Genomic DNA, 19740 nt, shown 5'->3' with positions numbered 1-19740 from the left:
TACCTGATAACTGTTAGCTTCTACTTATAGTTCCATCATCTATGTAATCATATTACAAACAACATGGTTTAATTTTTGTACTGATAAACCTTCAGGTAAGAGTATATTCAGATTAGTGCTTCCCAGGTGGCACAGGTGGTAAAGAACCTGTGCTAATGCAGGAGATGCAAGAGATGTGGGTTCGATCCCCAGGTCAGGAAGATTGAAGACAGCCCACTCCAATATTCTTGTCTGGAGAATCCCATGGACAGAGAAGCCTGGCGGGCTACAGTCCATAGTATCACAAAGAATCAGACATGACTAAAGTGATTTAGCACACATGCATATTCAGATTAACCTACCTGATGAAAATGAATTTTAGGGATCTTAGACACATTCACAAGTTACTGATATATAAGAATTAAAGCCAACTCTCTGTAAAGTCATACTTAAAATAGGTATATTCATTCATTTGATTTACTCATTGAACGCTTACTATTACTGACGACGTCAATGAACTTTTCTTGTTATTCAGTCACTTAGTCCTATCCAACTCTTTGCGACCCCATGTACTGCAGCACACTAGGCTTTCCTGTCCTTCACCATTTCCTGGAGCTTGCTCAAACTCATATCTGTTAGGTCAGTAACTCCATCCAAACATCTCCTCCCCTTCTACTTCTGCCTTCAATTTTTCCCAACATCAGGGTCTTTTCTAAGGAGTCAGCTTTTCCCATCAGGTGGCCAAAGTACTGAAGATTCAGCTTCAGCATCAGTCCTTCCAATGAATATTCAGGATTGATTTCCTTTAGGATTGACTGGCTTGACCTTTTTGATCTTCTAGCAGTCCAAGAGATTCTCAAGTCTTCAACACCACAGTTCAAAAAGCATCAATTCTTTGACACTCAGCCTTCTTTATGGTCCAACTCTCACATCCATACATGACTACTGGAAAAACCAGAGGTTTGATTAGATGGACCTTCGTCAGCAAAGTAATGTCTCTGCTTTTTAATATGCTGTCTAGGTTGGTAACGGAGAAAGCAATGGCACCCCACTCCAGTACTCTTGCTTGGAAAATCCCATGGATGGAGGAGCCTCGTGGGCTGCAGTCCATGGGGTCGCTAAGAGTCAGACATGACTGAGCGACTTCACTTTCACCTTTCACTTTCATGCATTTGAGAAGGAAATGGCAACCCATTCCATTGTTCTTGCCTGGAGAATCCCAGGGATGGCTGAGCCTGGCGGGCTGCCATCTATGGGGTCACACAGAGTCGGACACGACTGAAGCGACTGAGCAGCAGCAGCAGGTTGGTAAAGCATCTCTTAATATCATGGCTACAGTCACCATCTGCAGTGATTTTGGAGCCCAAGAAAATAAAGTCTGTCACTGTTTCCATTGTTTCCTCATCTATTTGCCATGAACTGAAGGGACAGGATGCCTCGACCTTTGTTTTTTCAAGGTTGAGTTTTAAACCAGGTTTTTTACTCTCCACTTTCACTTTCATCAAGAGGCTCTTTAGTTACTCTTCACTTTCTGCCGTAACGATGGTGTCATCTGCTTATCTGAGGTTATTGATATTGCTCCTGGCAATCTTGATTCCAGCTTGTGCTTCATCCTGCCTGGCATTTCACATGATGTATTGTGCATATAAGTTAAATAAGCAGGGTTACAATATACAGCCTCGACATACTCCTTTCCCAATTTGGAACCAGTCCGTTGTTCCATGTCCGGTTCTAATTGTTTCTTCTCTTGAAGAATTTTCCACAGTTTGTTGTGATCTACACGGTCAAAGGCTTTGGCATAGTCAATAAAGCAGAAATAGATGTTTTTCTGAAACTGTCTTGCTTTTTCGATTATCCAACAGATGATGGCAATTTGATCTCTGGTTCCTCTGCCTTTTCTAAATCCAGCTTGAACATCTGGAAGTTCACGGTTCATGTACTGTTGAAGCCTGGCTTGGAGAATTTTGAGCACTACTTTACTAGCATGTGAGATGAGTGCAATTGTGTGGTAGTTTGAGCATTCTTTGGCATTGCCTTTCTTTGGGATTGGAATGCAAACTGACCTTTTCCAGTCCTGTGGCCACTGCTGAGTTTTCCAAATTTGCTGGCATATTGAGTGCAGCACTTTCACAGCATCATCTTTTAGGATTTGAAATAGCTCAACTGGAATTCCATCACCTCCACTAGCTTTGTTTGTAGTGATGCTTCCTAAGGCCCACGTGACTTCACATTCCAGGATGTCTGGCTCTAGGTGAGTGACCACACCATTGTGATTATCTGGGTCATGAAGATCTTTTTTGTATAGTTCTTCTGTGTATTCTTGCCACCTCTCCTTAATATCTTCTGCTTCTGTTAGGTCCATACCATTTCAGTCCTTTATTGTGCCCATCTTTACATGAAATGTTCCCTTGGTATCTCTAATTTTCTTGAAGAGATCCCTAGTCTTTCCCATTCTGTTGTTTTCCTCTATTTCTTTGCATTGATCACCGAGGCAGATTTTCTTATCTCTCCTTGCTACTCTTTGGAACTCTGCATTCAAGTGGATGTATACTTCCTTTTCTCCTTTGCCTTTAGCTTCTCTTCTTTTCTCAGCTATTTGTAAGGCCTCCTCAGACAATCATTTTTCCTTTTTGTATTTCTTTTTCTTGCAGATGTTCTTGATCAGTGCCTCCTGTTCAATGTCATGAACCTCCATCCACAGTTCTTCAGGGACTCCGTCTATCAGATCCAATACCTTGATTCTGTTTGTCACTTCTACTGCGTAATCCTAATGGTTTTGATTTAGGTCATACCTGAATGGTCTAGTGGTTTTCCCTACTTTCTTCAACTTAAATCTGAATTTGGCAATAAGGAATTCATGACCTGTGCCACAGTCAGCTTCTGGTCTTGTTTTTGCTGACTGTATAGAACTTCTCCATCTTTGGCTACAAAGAATATAATCAATCTGATTTTGATATTGACCATCTGGTGATGTCCATGTATAGATTCTTCTCCTGTGTTGTTGGAAAAGGCTGTTTTCTATGACCAGTGCGTTCTCTTGGCAGAACTCTGTTAGCCTTTGCCCTGCTTCTTTTGTACTCCAAGGTTAAGTTTGCCTGTTACTCCAGGTATCTCTTGACTTCCTACTTTTGCATTCCAGTCCCCTAAGATGAAAAGGACCTCTCTTTTGAGTGTTAATTCTAGAAGATCTTGTAGGTCTTCTTAGAATGGTTCAACTTCAGCTCCTTTGGTATTACTGGTTGGGACATAGACTTGGATTACTATGATATTGAATGGCTTGTCTTGGAAATGATCAGAGATCATTCTGTCATTTTTGAGATTACACCGAAGTAGTGTATTTCGGACTCTTTTGCCTCTTTTGTGATTCTTTTGTGCTTCTTTTGTGATCATATCTCTTTTGTGATTATATCTCTTTTGTGATTCTCCTGAAAGAGCAGCACAGTTTAAGCCTCTGCAGCTGAATTCTGTTTGCAGCAAGATTCTAGGGTCTCCACATCTACAGTGTACCCTATGGGGCTGCTTCTCAAACTTCAGGGTGCTCCAGGATCGCCCGAGGGTGTTTGTTCAACATGTATATTTTGGGGCTGCTCCCCACACCTGCTGACTCTGGTTCCTCTGCCTTTTCTAAATCCAGCTTGAACATCTGGAAGTTCACAGTTCAGGTACTGTTGAAGTCTGGCTTGGAGAATTTTGAGCATTACTTTGCAAGTATGTGAGATGAGTGCAACTGTGTGGTAGTTTGAGCATTCTTTGGCATTGCCTTTCTTTGGGATTGGAATGAAAACTGACCTTTTCCAGTCCTGTGGCCACTGCTGAGTTTTCCAAACTTGCTGGCATATTGAGTGCAGCACTTTCACAGCATCATCTTTTAGGATTTGAAATAGCTCAGCTGGAATTCCATCACCTTCACTAGTTTTGTTCATAGTGATACTTCCTAAGGCCCACTTTACTTCACACTCCAAGATATCTGGCTCTAGGTGAGTAATAACACCATCATAGTTCTCTGGGTCATTATGATACTTTTGTATAGTTCTTCTCTGTGTTCTTGCCACCTCTTCTTAATATCTTCTGCTCTGTTAATTCCTTACATTTTCTGTCCTTTATTGTGCCCATCTTGCATGAAATATTCCCTTGGTGTCTCTAATTTTCTTGAAGAGATCTCTGCTGCTGCTGCTATGTTGCTTCAGTCGTGTCCCACTCTGTGCGACCCCATAGATGGCAGCCCACCAGGCTCCGCTGTCCCTGGGATTCTCCAGGCAAGAATACTAGAGTGGGTTGCCATTTCCTTCTCCAGTGCATGAAAGTGAAAAGTGAAAGTGAAGTCGCTCAGTCGTGTCTGACTTTTAGCAACCCCGTGGACTGTAATCCACCCATGGGATTCTCCAGGCAAGAATACTGGAGTGGGTTGCCATTTCCTTCCCCAATGCATGAAAGTGAAAAGTGAAGGTGAAGTTGCTCAGTCATGTCCGACTCTCAGCGACCCCATGGACCTCAGCCTACCAGGCTCCTCCATCCATGGGATTTTCCAGGCAAGAGTACTGGAGTCGGGTGCCATTGCCTTCTCCTGAAGAGATCTCTAGTCTTTCTCATTCTATTGTTTTCTCTATTTCTTTACATTATTCACTTAGGAAGGGTTTTTTTTTTTAATCTCTCCTTGGTATTCTTTGGAACTCTGCATTCAGATGAGTATATCTTCCCTTTTCTCCTTTGCCTTTTGCTTCTTTTCTTTTCTCAGCTATTTTTAAGGCCTCCTCAGACAACCATTTTGACTTTCTTTTTCTTGCAGATGGTTTTGATCACTGCCTCCTGTACAATGTTATGAACCTCCATCCATAGTTCTTCAGGCACTCTGTCTATCACATCTAATCCCTTGAATCTATTTGTCACTTCTACTGTATAATCATAAGGGATTTGATTTAGGTCATATCTGAATGGTATAGTGGTTTTCTCTAATTTCTTAAATTTAAGTCTGAATTTGCAAAAAGGAGTTTATGATCTGAGTCACAGTCAGTTCCTGGTCTTGTTTTTGCTGACTGTATAGAGCTTCTCCATCTTTGACTGCAAAGACTATAATCAGTCTGATTTTGGTATTGACCATCTGGTGATGTCCATGTGTGGAGTCTTCTCTTGTGTTGTTGAAAGAGGGTGTTTGCTATAACCAGTGTGTTCTCTTGGCAAAACTCTGTTAGCCTTTGCCCTGCTTCATTTTGTACTCCAAGGCCAAACTTGCCTGTTGCTCCAGGTATCTCTTATCTTCCTACTTTTACATTCCAGCCCCCTATGATGAAAAGGACATTTTTTTTTTCTTTTTTGGTCTTAGTTCTAGAAGGCCTTGTAGGTCATCATAGAACCATTGAACTTCAGCTTCTTCAGCATCAGTGGTTGAGGCATAGACTTGGATTACCATGATGTTGAATGGTTTGTCTTGGAAACGAAGAGATCAATCTGTCATTTTTGAGATTGCATCCAAGTACTGCATTTTGGTCTCTTTTTTGACTATGAGGGCTACTCCATTTCTTCCACAGTAGTAGATATAATGGAATTATAGTATTATAGTAGAATTATAGTAGAATTAAATTATTTATAATCTATAATTAAATTAATTAATATAAATTAAATAATATAAATTAATTTATTTATAATTAAATTAATTATAGTAGAATTAAATTCACCCATTCTGGTCCATTTTAGTTCACTGATTCCTAAAATGCCAATGTTCACTCTTGCCATCTCCTGTTTGACCACTTCCAATTTACCTTGATTCATGGACCCGGTTGGAGAAGGAAATGGCAACCCACTCCAGTATTCTTGCCTGGAGAATCCCATGGACAAAGGAGCCTGGTGGGCTATGGGGTCGCATGGGGTCACAAAGAGTCAAAAACGACTGAGCAACTAACACACACACACCCACGGACCTAATATTCCAGGTTCCTTTTCAATATCGTTCTTTATAGCATTGAGCTTTAGTTGCACCACCAGACACACCAACAATGGGCATTGTTTCTGCTTCGACTTAACCTCTTCATTTCTTCTGGAGCTATTTCTCCAGTAGCTTATTTGGCACCTACTGACCTGGGGAGTTCATGTGTCATATCTTTTTGCCTTTCTGTAACCCTTATGATTATACAGTGGAAGTGAGAAATAGGTTTAAGAGACTAGATCTGATAGAGTGCCTGATGAACTATGGTGGAGGTTCATGACATTGTACAGGAGACAGGGATCAAGACCATCCCCAAGAAAAAGAAATGCAAAAAAGCAAAATGGCTCTCTGAGGAGGCCTTACAAATAGCTGTGAAAAGAAATAAAAAGCAAAGGAGAAAAGGAAAGATATAAGCATCTGAATGCAGAGTTCCAAAGAATAGCAAGGAGAGATAAGAAAGCCTTCCTCAACAATCAATGCAAAGAAATAGAGGAAAACAACAGAATAGGAAAGACTAGAGATCTCTTCAAGAAAATTAGAGATTCCAAGGGAACATTTCATGCAAAGAAGGGCTGAACAAAGGACAGAAATGGTATGGAAGTAACAGAAGCAGAAGATATTAAGAAGAGGTGGCAAGAATACACAGAAGAACTGTACAAAAAAGATCTTCATGACCCAGATAATCACGATGGTGTGATCACTGACCTAGAGCCAGACATCCTGGAATGTGAAGTCAAGTGGGCCTTACAAAGTATAACTACAAACAAAGCTAGTGGAGGTGATGGAATTCCAGTTGAGCTATTTCAAATCCTAAAAGATGATGCTGTGAAAGTGCTACACTCAGTATGCCAGCAAATGCAGAAAACTCAGGAGTGGCCACAGGACTGGAAAAGGTCAGTTTTCATTCCAATCCCAAAGAAAGGCAATGCCAAAGAATGCTCAAACTACCATATAATTGCTCTCATCTCACACGCTAGTAAAGTAATGCTCAAGATTCTCCAAGCCAGGCTTCAACAATATGTGAACCGTGAACTTCCAGATGTTCAAGCTGGTTTTAGAAAAGGCAGAGGAACTAGAGATCAAATTGCCAACATTCGTTGGATCATCAAAAAAGCAAGGGAGTTTCAGAAAAACATCTATTTCTGCTTTATTGACTATGCCAAAGCCCTTGACTGTGTGGATAACAATAAACTGTGGAAAATTCTGAAAGAGATGGGAATACCAGACCACCTGACCTGCCTCTTGAGAAACCTATATGCAGGTCAGGAAGCAACACTTAGAACTGGACTTGGAACAACAGACTGGTTCCAAATAGGAAAAGGAGTATGTCAAGGCTGTATATTGTCACCCTGCTTATTTAACTTATATGCAAAGTACATCATGAGAAACACTGGGCTGGAAGAAACACAAACTGGAATCAAGATTGCTGGGAGAAATATGAATAACCTCAGATATGCAGATGACACCACCCTTATGGCAGAAAGTGAAGAAGAACTAAAGAGTCGTCTGTTGATGAAAGTGGAAGAAGAGATTGAAAAAGTTGGCTTAAAGCTCAACATTCACAAAACTATGATCATGGCACCCAGTCCCATCACTTCATGGCAAATAGATCGGGAAACAGTCGAAACAGTGGCTAACTTTATTTTTTTCGGCTCCAAAATCACTGCAGATGGTGATTGCAGCCATGAAATTAAAAGACGCTTACTCCTTGGAAGGAAAGTTATGACCAACCTAGACAGCATATTAAAAAGTGGACACATTACTTTGCTAACAAAGGTCTGTCTAGTCAAAGCTATGGTTTTTCCAGTAGTCATGTATGGATGTTAGCAAATTTGGAAGAGTTGGAGTATTGAAAGCTGAGCACAGAAAAACTGATGCTTTTGAACTGTGGTGTTGTGGAAGACTCTTGAGAGTCCCTTGGACTGCAAGGAGATCCGACCAGTCCATCCTAAAGGAAATCAGTCCTGGGTGTTCATTGGAAGGACTGATGTTGAAGCTGAAACTCCAATATTTTGGCCACCTGATGTGAAGAGCTGACTCATTGGAAAAAAAGAAGGATTGAAGGCAGGAGGAGAAGGGGAAGTCAGAGGATGAGATGGTTGGATGGCATCATTGACTCAATGGACATGAGTTTGGGTAAACTCCGGGAGTTGTTGTAGGACAGGAAGGCCTGGCATGCTGCAGTTCGTGGGGTCACAGGGAGTTGGACATGACTGAGCAACTGAACTGAACTGATCTTTCAGGAATTTTCTAGAATATTGATTAAAAGTAATGTCAATAATTTCATTTTAACAAGTAAAATTAATTTTTTGTAGTCATACTTAGTTATTGCATCCACACAGATACACCTGGTGAGAGTTTGCAAGCTTTAGTAGTATTCTTTCTGATTATGAATCCGCCTGCAATGCAGGAGACCTGGGTCGATCTGATCCTTGGGTTGGGAAGATCCACTGGAGACAGAAAAGGCTACCAACTCCAGTTCTGGCCTCGCGAATTCCATGGACTGTATAGTCCATAGTGTGGCGGAGTCAGACATGACTGAGTGACTTTCAGTTTCACTTTGCAATATAGAACACTTGATCCATACAGTGGATTTAACTAAATTATAGATTAATTTTATTGATTCACATAAACAAGATTTTATAGTTTCAGAGATGCTACACATTTTAATTTTTATTAAATCACTAGGTTTATCTAGATGTTTCTATTCCTGAACTTGCTCTCTTTGTGCACATGAATTCCTTTTGGTTATCTTCATGTATATTTGTTTTTAATAGAAGGTAAATAAATCTTTGTTTTAATTTCATGGGCTGTGTACTATATGTATTTAAGCATTACAATGTGCTATACTATATATGAGGAAGTAAAGCGATTTAAAGCATTTTAACTGAACGATGAAATGTTTGTGAATAGAATCCATCAGATGTTTTGGAAGACACCAGAGCATAAGTATTTTCTGACTTTTGAGGAGCTCATGGTCCCCAGGAGAAAAGAATGGATTGGATAATGATTATAATATAATAATGCATCTGTAACCCAGAAAATTTTAAAGTGCATTTTGTAGTTCAGAGAAGAAATCAATGAAATTCACCTAGTTTTTGGTTCATTTAGAGAATGACATATAAAAAGCCATTCTTGTGTCTTGAAGATCAGATGTCGGTAGACAGGAAATAACAGAGTCAAAGGACAAAAATGTATGGCCTGTATTGGAATTTTTAATGCCAGGAAGTACACCTAGATAACATTTATCTGTAAATATAAATTATCATTATTGTTACCTTAAGCCAACCTTTAATTGGTCTGGGAAAGTCACCAACTTGATTATTATTTAGTTAACAGTAAATATCACAGACTAATGTAATCTGGTTTACTGTCTCACTATCACAGGTATTAATTATTTCTAAATCCAGAATCCCTGCTACTGCCATTACCAATTGCAAATTATTTCTTGAAACTGTAATTAAAAGGGTAATAAAAAGTACAGTAATTTTTAAGGATTTCATTTCTCAATTTTTAATATGAGATCTAAATTGAAAGCCTTTCTTACAGTTTAGGATAGGCCAATATATGTTAAAAGTTTTGGTGCAATGCAATTATCAATTTTTTTTTTTAATTGCTCTTAAAACTGTTAAAGGCTTTGAATCTTGACCTTGCTATTGCTTCAATCAGCATTTCTCAAACATGGGCCAGTGAACCTTCATAAAATGTATTGTCATAGTTTGGAGTCATAGTATAAGCTACTATGAAGACTCTTGAGAGTCCCTTGGACTTCAAGGAGATCCAACCAGTCCATTCTGAAGGAGATTAGCCCTGGGATTTCTTTGGAAGGAATGATGCTAAAGCTGAAACTCCAGTACTTTGGCCACCTCATGCGAAGAGTGACTCATTGGCAAAGACTCTGATGCTGGGAGGGATTGGGGGCAGGAGGAGAAGGGGACAACAGAGGATGAGATGGCTGGATGGCATCACTGACTCGATGGACATGAATTTGGGCAAACTCATGTCCATGTTATGAGTTTGGGAGTTGGTGATGGACAGGGAGGCCTGGTCTGCTGTGGTTCATGGGGTTGCAAAGAGTCACACAACTGAGTGAACTGAACTGAACTGAAGGTGTGAATGTCTCCTGTTAGACTCTATCCACATGTTATCCCCACTCTTTGCCTTCTTTTGCTCATCTCTGGTAGAGATAAACTTTCCTTGTGGATTTGCTAAACTAATGGCTATTTTCAGTATTAGTCAGATGCAGCCTTTCCATATTTCTGGATTTTTATGCAGGGTCTTACATCTAGCATTCTACCCTGCACAAGTCCAAGGTTATTCAGTTCCCATGTGAGTGGTAAACTTCCTCCAGCCAATATCAAAGTCTTTTTTACCTGTTGCAGCATTAGCTTATGTGTTTATTCTGGCTTTGACTCCCTTCTTCATTTATAAAAAAACTTCTAGTATTTATTTCAAGCAGAACAATATTTTAAATATCTTAGTATGCTGCATACTGTCCATATTATTGTTGCCAACAACTGAGAAAGAGCAAAGGGAGGGTGTATTTTTTAAGTTGCTAAATTTTTCTAAATAGAATTTGATATTTTGTGTAAAGGTATAGAACAATTTGGGGATGACCTTGTCAGAGAAGGTTTTAAAATGTAAATAACTGAGAGGTATTTAGTAAAGGATAATGGTGAAAGGATGGAGGTTGCTGCTGCTGCTGCTAAGTTGCTTCAGTCGTGTCCGACTCTGTGTGACCCCATGGACTGCAGCCCACCAGGCTCCCCCATCCCTGAGATTCTCCAGGCAAGAACACTGGAGTGGGTTGCCATTTCCTTCTCCAATGCATGAAAGTGAAAAGTGAAAAGTGAAAGTGAAGTCGCTCAGTCATGTCCGACTCTTAGCGACCCCATGGACTGCAGCCCACCAGGCTCCTCCATCCATGGGATTTTCCAGGCAAGAGTACTGGAGTGGGGTGCCAATGCCTTCTCCGAAGGATGGAGGTAGATGTAACTTTTATGGCAAGAGTAGATAATTAAGGAACAAGACAGAAAAAAGAGCCTTGGGGACATATGGACATGTAAGAACCAGTAGAGAAAGAAGTGTTGGTGAGGGAGATGGAGCAGCCAGAGATTGAAGTAAGAGACTCAGGAAACTACTATCGCTAAAACCTCAGGAGGATGGGATTTAAAGAGAAAAGTAGGATACATAACAATGTTCAGGAGCATTACTGGGAAAAGCTCATTGAATTTGCATTTCAGATAGTTATTAGCAGTCTTCCTCACTTCAGTTGACAGCAGTGCTATCCTTTCAGCTGCTCAACCAAAAAACATGAAGCCATCCTTGATTTATGGAGATCTCTCTCACAAGACACATATCCAATTCATCAGGAAATTTTATTTGCTTGGGTTTCAAAATGTATTTGTACTTGGACTACTTCTTACCACTACTCTAAAATGCAAACTGAATATCTACCTCCAATTCCAACAGTTCCTATACTGGTTACTCTGCTCTTTTATCTTCCCACAGGACTTCTTACCTCCAGCACACTAGATAGTTTCTTCATTTATTACAGCTGCTTGCTGTCTGTCTCCTCTCACTAGAATATGAATCCCATGAGGGCAGGTCTCCCCTCTGTGTTCCAAGGGTTTAACGCATCAGGACCTGGCACATAGTAGTCACTAAATAAATGATGAAAGAACAAATTGTAGTTTTATTATGTATTTAACTAAAATTTGATTTGAGTTTATGATTGGAGCTGTATGTTTTAAGTCTATAAACCAAATTCAATTCTAGAATGAATCCAAGTAATATTTCAGTAAAAATAATCTTTGATCCTGTTACAATTCTGTGCTCAAGAATTGCTGCATTCATCATATCCCAGAAGTTAGAATCCACACACTACTACTATAAACAATTTTCATCTCATATTCTAATTAACTTAATTAACCAAACTTTTATTAATAAATTATGATTAAAATACTCACAGAAATTAATACTTTATTTAGCCTTACTTCTGAGTGCTTATCCAGTAAACAAAAAATGCCAAAAATGTGCATATATTCAAGGACTCACAACATGTTCTTCGGGCAAGCTCATTCAACACACATTGTTGAATGTATGTAAATATTTAAATAACAAGCTTGTGGCATGAACATACAGTGTTTCATTGATGCAAAACTTAAGTTTGTTCCATTATATCAGCAATTCATATAGAATCTCTTTGTCACAAGACATTTAAAATATTATGTTTTGCCTGACAGATTCTAATAAGAACTTTTAGCTTCTCTTTGACTGGAAGTTAAGAAATTGACCTCACAGTTTCTTCTTTTCTTCCTTTCTTTTATTACTTCTTGTTTTTGGCCTTACTCCCCACCCCACATCCTTATTCATTGACTAAGAGTCAGTGCCTACTCTAGAAATGAACGAATGAAATGACTATGAACCAATATGCTTAACTTGTCCTGCAGAGTTCACTGCACATTTTGGCTTATATTGTTTTCTACCTAAGATCATATTTCTTCGATGACTATCATTGCACTGACTTCCTACCAAGTAGTGTAGTTCTCAACTCTTTCCTCTCATACCTCTCTTACACATCTAGTAATTGAGTCCACATCCATTTTCTAATCGTCAGATCTGATACTCATTTGCAGTTCCTTCATCATTCATATTTGTTTGTTGGGCTCAGGGGTCTACTTATTTTCTATTGCTTGGCCACTTGAAACCTCAGTAATAGAGACTCCAAAGGCCGTGTGAGCTATGGCTTTTCTTATGATTTGCACGTGCTAAGCTGACTGGTGTATTAATATCACACCTGGGAGGTACAAACAAATGCAAACAAGATCTGGACGTTACTGCTGATGCAAGTTAATAGAGTGGAAATCCACCCAGCTGAGCAATGTCAAAGGAGCTCTTCCTCTGCTCATTTAGGTATTGAATCAAGAAAACACTGAAGTCTAATTTTCCTTTTTCTTCACAAGTTTTACCATTTTTTAAAGCTCTACAACTTAATCTTGAAAAATATTGAATATTAAAGTTGATTTTCAAAATTTAAAAGAAAAATATAGACTTTTTCTGGAGTTTGAAGATGGCCAGAAAAAGCCCTATGCCTTTCTTTCTCCTCCTTTCCCTTTCCCCTTTTCTCTCTCCTCACTCCTTTTTGTTCTTTCTTCACTATTCCTTCTTCCTTGCTTATTCTTTTAATTCCCTGCCCCCCAAAATATGTATATGAATGAAGAAAACTATATTCCACTTTGGTAATTTTGCATTTTTAATTTTATCTTTTCTCCATGAAAATTTTAGAGTGACTTTATCTTGGGGGATGAAAGTGTCCCACTTCTTGAAATAAAGGAAAGTTCAACAACATAAGCATATCTATGACATTTTTAACAGCTGTCAGTATAGTTTGGTTATGGTGATAAACAAATATAGTTAAGATAACAATAAGCGAAAATCTATAGTTAACATAGTAACTTATTTTCAAAGACATATGGATGGCTAATAGGTACATGAAAAGATGCTCAACATTACTAATTATGAGGGAAATACAAATCAAAACCACATTGAGATATCATCTCACACTTGTCAGAATGGCTATTATAAAAAAGATGACAAATAACAAGTATTGGTGAGGATATAGAGAAAAGGGAATCCTAGTACACTATTGATGGGAATGTAAATTGGTGCACCCATTATGGAATATAGTATGGAGAGTCATCAAAAATTTTTAAAAAAAAGAAGTATTACATGATCCAAAAATTCCACTTCTGAGATTTAAAGAAAATAAAAACACTAACTCAGAAAGCTGTCTCAACCTCAGTGTTTATTGCAGCATTATTCACAGTACCCAGGATAATGGAGGCCATCTAAGTGTCCATTGATAGGTGAATGAATAAAGAAAAAATACATAAATGGAATATTATTGTTATGAAAAACAATGAAATCTTGCCATTTGTGACAACATGGATGGATCTTTAGAGCATTATGCTAAGTGAAATAAGTCAGAGAAAGGCAAATACCAAATGATCTAACTGAAATATATAATCTAAAAAAACAAACAAAACACACACACACACACAGATACAGAGAACAGATTGGTTGTTGCCCGAGGCAGAGGGTGGGGAGTGAGTGAAATGGGTGAAGAGGATAAAAAGGTACAAACTTCCAGTTGTAAAGCAAGTAAGTCATGGGATGTAATGTACAGCATGATACTTGCAGTTAATAATACTGTATTGCATATCTGAAAGTTGCTGAAAGTGACTTTTAAAAGTTCTCATTACAAGAAAAATATTTTGTAACTATATATGGTGATGGAAGTTAACTAGACTTATTGTGGTGATAATTTTGCAGTATGAACAAATATTGAATCATTATGTTGTACACCAGAATCTAATATAATGTTATATGTCATTTATATTTCAATTAAAATAAAACATCAGATCAGATCAGTCGCTCAGTCGTGTCCGACTCTTTGCAACCCCATGAATTGCAGCACGCCAGGCCTCCCTGTCCGTCACCAACTCCCTGTCCATCACCAACTCCCGGAGTTCACTCAAACTCACGTCCATCGAGTCAGTGATGCCATCCAGCCATCTCATCCTCTGTCGTCCCCTTCTCCTCTTGTCCCCAATCCCTCCCAGCATCAGAGTCTTTTCCAATGAGTCAACTCTTCTCATGAGGTGGCCAAAGTATTGGAGTTTCAGCTTTAGCATCATTCCTTCCAAAGATATCCCAGGGCTGATCTCCTTCAGAATGGACTGGTTGGATCTCCTTGAAGTCCAAGGGACTCTCAAGAGTCTTCATAGTAGCTTATAAAATTCACTTTCATTTTTTATTAGAAATAAAAATTAAATGGAACAATAGATTTTTGTATGCACACAGTAGAGTAAGAAGAACACATTTGAAACATTTTCAAAGTATAAATACAGAAAACACTTGTGAAATTTAATATAATTTTGTGATGGTTTTATAGAATTACTCTACTGTTCAAAGTATGGTGTTGATGTTTTAGAAAGCTGATACATTCATTAACGATTGCCAGTTATCTTATTTAATTAAGCCAGAATGATGCCAAGATTATTTCTTTTTCATTGCGTGATTTTTTTTCATAGTTTTAAATAGTGACCTTCTATCAAACAACAACTAAAAATCCCAAAGAATATATTTCATTGAAAAATCATCTTTTCCTATTCTCTGGGCCCTTTCTTCATATCTTGTTTGCTGATAGTGGAATAGAAGTGGAGTGGGAAGCTGAAGTTGAGAAAAACTAATTTTTGGAAATTTGTATCATATTGAAAATCAAATTAATGAACAAAGGTGATTCCAAATTATACCAGAATTTCTGCAATTCCCCAGTAAGTTACTCCTTAATCTAGAAAAGGTCTTTTTTATGAGATAATAGTCATAAACTACGAACCTGGATAGTTGTTTGAACTTGCTCTCTCTTTTGTCATATGAGAATTATACAGAACAGAGGGGAAGAAGTAACATGGCAAGATCGCCAGTCTAATAACTTGTCCATGTGCAAATATTTGCTGATGAATTCAGAGAAAAGGTAGACTTGACCTTTAACATGAGCTCTAATTGAAACCAAGTCAGAAACAAAACCTAATGTTGTATCATCTGTATTATTTTATTCATCAGTATCTATGTAGATCTATTAAATATAACACTTTAAACCTTAAGTAGCTTATAATTTAGTCACCTGTATTATCTCGATTTTATTATCATAATATCTGTATCTCTTACAATGTTTAGGTATTGAAAATAATATATCTTAAGTGATGCTTATAAGCTATATATGTCTGAAATAAAGGCAAGCAAATTGCAGGAACAGAAAGTATATTTTAGGAAGTATATGGGATTAAAAAGGTACACAAAATAATGTGTTTTAGAAAAAATATGCTTTCTTATATCTTATTGCTTTAATGTAGCTCTGTTTATATTTTTCTTTGTGACTTATAAAAAATAAACCACATGTTTTCTGTTTTTCCACTTAATTGCCCCTATAGGCTTTGTTACAAAGCATAACCTTACAGAAACAAAACTTTAGGCTTTTTCTAATTTCTTTTTATTCCCCCTCTATATAAATCCAAGTTGCAACCCAGCAAATAGTATAAATTATTTTTTTTTCTGAACTTCCTTGTGGTACATTTACTAAATGGTATATTTAACAACCCATTGTTATTTGCACAATATATTTTGTTAATTAAAGATTTTACTGGTTGTATTTCCCAACTGAATCTTTAATTGTTTTTCTTGTAAAAATCCAATCTCAATTTTCCCTTTGAAAGTGATAATTATGACTAGGAATAAAGTACGTTTGCTAGGCTGCTTAGAGAAGTATGCAGTGGTTGCGACTGTCTCTATACCCCAGTTTTAAACTTTTCACACTTCTTTGACATCAACTCTCTTCTTGGAATAAGAAAGAAATGTGGAAAAGCTAGTTCAGTCACTCAGTTGTGTCTGACTCTTTGCAACCCCATGGATGGCAGCAAGCAAGGCTTCCCTGTCCATCACCAACTCCTGGAGTTTACTCAAACTCATGTCCATTGAGTCAGTGATGCCATCCAACTATTTCATCCTCTGTTATCCCCTTTTCCTGCTGCCTTCTATCTTTCCCAGCATGAGGGTCTTTTCTAAGGGGTCAGTTCTTTACATCAGGTGTCCAAAGTATTGGAGCTTCAGCTTGAACATCAGTCCTTTCAATGAATATTCATGACTGATTTCCTTTAGGATGGACTGGTTGGATCTCCTTGCAGTCCAAGGGGCTCTCATGAGTCTTCTCCAACACCACAGTTCAAAAGCATCAGTTCTTCAGCATTCAGCTTTCTTTATGGCCCAACTCTCACATCCATACATGACTACTAGAAAAACCATACCTTTGACTAGATGGAAGTTTAGGCTTCCCTGATAGCTCAGTTGGTAAAGAATCTGCCTGCAATGCAGGAGAAGGGATAGACTATCCTCTCCAGTATCCTTGGGCTTCCCTTTTGGTTCAGCTGGTAAAGAATCTGCCTGAAATGCGGGAGAATGGGTTCGATCCCTGGCTTGGGAAGATTCCCTGGAGAAGGGAATGACTACCCACTCCAGTATTCTGGCCTGGAGAATTCCATGGACTGTGTAGCCCATGGGATTACAAAGAGTCGACATGCCTGAGTGACTTTCACTTTACTTGACTAGACAAACCTTTGTCGGTAAAGTAATGTCTCTGCTTTTTAATATTCCATCTAGGTTTGTCACACTTTTCTTCCAAGGGAACAGTTAAGTTGCTGTTCAATCGACAGCAAACAAACAACAACAACAAAATCATTTAAAACAAACTTTATCAGTCAGTTCAGTTGCTCAGTCATGTCTGACTCTTTGTGACCCCATGGACTGCAGCACACCAGTTGGAGGGATGGTAGGATGGGTGAAATCACATTTAGAATCAAACCCCATACCCACCAGAGATGCTAGGAAGGCTCCAACAAAACCTTGTGTACACCAGGAGCCCCAGAGAGACTGAACCAACCTGCCTTTGCGTGTTTGAGCATCTCCTGTGGAGGTACAGGTCAGCAGTGGACTGCCACAGGGACAGGGGCTCTGGGTGCAGCAGACCTGGGTGTAGCATAAGCCCTTTTGGAGGAGATCGCCATTAACCCCAACACAGAGCCGCCAGAACTTATACAGGACTGGGGAAACAGACTCTTGGAGGGCACAAACAAAACCCTGTGTGCATCAGGTCCCAGGAGAAAGGAGCAGTGACCCCACAAGAGACTGACCCAGACTTGCCTGTGTGTGTCCAGGAGTCCCTGGTGGAGGTGTAGGTAGGCAGTTGCCTACTGCAGGGACACAGGCTCTGAGTGCGGCAGTGTGTGCACAGGACATTTTGAAGGAGGTCGCCATTTTCTTCATTTTCTCCACCATAGTTTTGGTCTCAGGTCAAACAATAGGAAGGGAACACAACACTGCCCATCAACCAAAAATTGGATTAAAGATTTACTGAGCATGGCCCTGCCCATCAGAACAAGATCTAGTTTCCCCCACAGTCAGTCTCTCCCATCAGGAAGCTTCCATAAGCCTCTTATCCTTATTCCTCAGAGGGCAAGCAGAATGAAAACCACAATCACAGAAAACTAATCAAACTGATCACATGGACCACAGCCTTGTCTAACTCAATGAAACTATGAGCCATGCCATGAAGGGCCACCCAAGACAGATGGAGAGTGGAGAGTTCTGACAAAATGTGGTCTTCTGGAGAAGAGAATGGCAAAACACTTCAGTATCCTTGCCTTGAGAACCCCATGCTAAGTCACTTCAGTCGTGTCTGACTCTGTGCGACCCCATAGACGACAGCCCACCAGGCTCCCCCGTCCCTAGGATTCTCCAGGCAAGAACACTGGAGTGGGTTGCCATTTCCTTCTCCCTCATGAACAGTATGAAAAGGCAAAACAAACTTAATAAATGTATATAAACACAGTAGTACTTTCATCATTTTTAGCTTGAGTAATGTCTGTAACAAAAGCATAATTTATTCAGTCATTCAATCACCCTTTTACTGAGAGCACTGTTAGGTGGACATGAATACTACGGAAGCAGGAGCTCCTTCCAGGAGCCCCCAATCTAGCTGAGATCTCTGAGGCACCCAGACCATTATAAAACAACTGAGAAATGGTATTGATGACAGAAAAATACACCAGCTGTAGAGCGACTGCACTTGTTTGGGTGTCAAATCTCAGAAAAAATTGCATGAAGTTTGTAACATTTTGGCATCCATGTGAAGACAGAGCGTTGGCTAGGAGATAAGGGTGAAGAGAAACGTTGAATCACAAAAAGCTGAGGACACACAGGTTTGCTGCAAGGCGATTGATGCATGGCTCCTTCTAATGGGAAAGCCATCAGAGGTGGCACCGGAGAGTAAATGGACCAGTTAAACAAGGTAAAAAAGATGTATGAATTGAACCAGATCTCATGTCAATCATTTAATCTCTTTGTTGCTCCATTACTGCCATCTTTATTATAATCTCTATCACAGTGCCAATTAACTGCAGGAATTCAGCTGGAAAATCCCAACAATACTCAGCTACTAAGTTGAATTTTTAGGGCTGCTTGACTACTGGATTCTTTAACATCTTTCTTGTCCACCTCTCCAACAAATAGCCAGGTTACTCCACATTTCACTACCTATTCTCCTTCTAAAGGACTAAAATTGTCTATGATTTCAGTAAACTTGGTCCCTCAGTTACTTATAAACAGTTTCATCTTAACCACAAAGGACAAGATGCTCCAATAGTGAAATAAATTTTCTTTGCTCTTACTTATTTTAGATTGAAAGAGGCATTAGTAAGAGCCTTGTCCTTCAAAGTCATTAACACAACAATTAGAACTTCCTAGTCTTTTGTCTGTTCTTTGAAAAAGCCATTTTTAATGCAGAAACAATAGAAAATTTGTCCTAAAATGATCCAGAAGGAATCTACATAAAGAGTTATTTAGTTAAAGGAAATCAGAAGAAATAGAATTAATCAAGTCACAGTTCATTCATGAACTATTCAAAAGGAATCCTTTTTTTAACCAAAAAGCCAAGTTTCAATAAAAATCCCTTTAGTTCTTAACTTTCCTACTATGAAAGGTGCCCTTTCTTCCTCTGACTATACAATTCATGGAGAGTAAGCTCACAGAAAATAGGAGAGAGATTTTAAAAGATGAATACTTACAGGTAGCTTAGTTGTGAGAAGGTAGGGAATTTATGAAGGCAAAGTTGATAATCTGATAATCTGCTAATGTACTGCTTTGATACAACTTGTGATCCTATTATATCCTACCATGTGTGAATCCATCACAGTCTTATCCTAGCCTCAAGGTTGGCTGTAGGATAC

This window comes from Bos javanicus, chromosome 9, assembly GCF_032452875.1.
Source record: "Bos javanicus breed banteng chromosome 9, ARS-OSU_banteng_1.0, whole genome shotgun sequence".
Taxonomy (NCBI): Eukaryota; Metazoa; Chordata; class Mammalia; order Artiodactyla; family Bovidae; genus Bos; species Bos javanicus.
The sequence above is the reverse complement of the archived record's forward strand: the minus strand, read 5'-3'. Positions refer to the sequence as shown.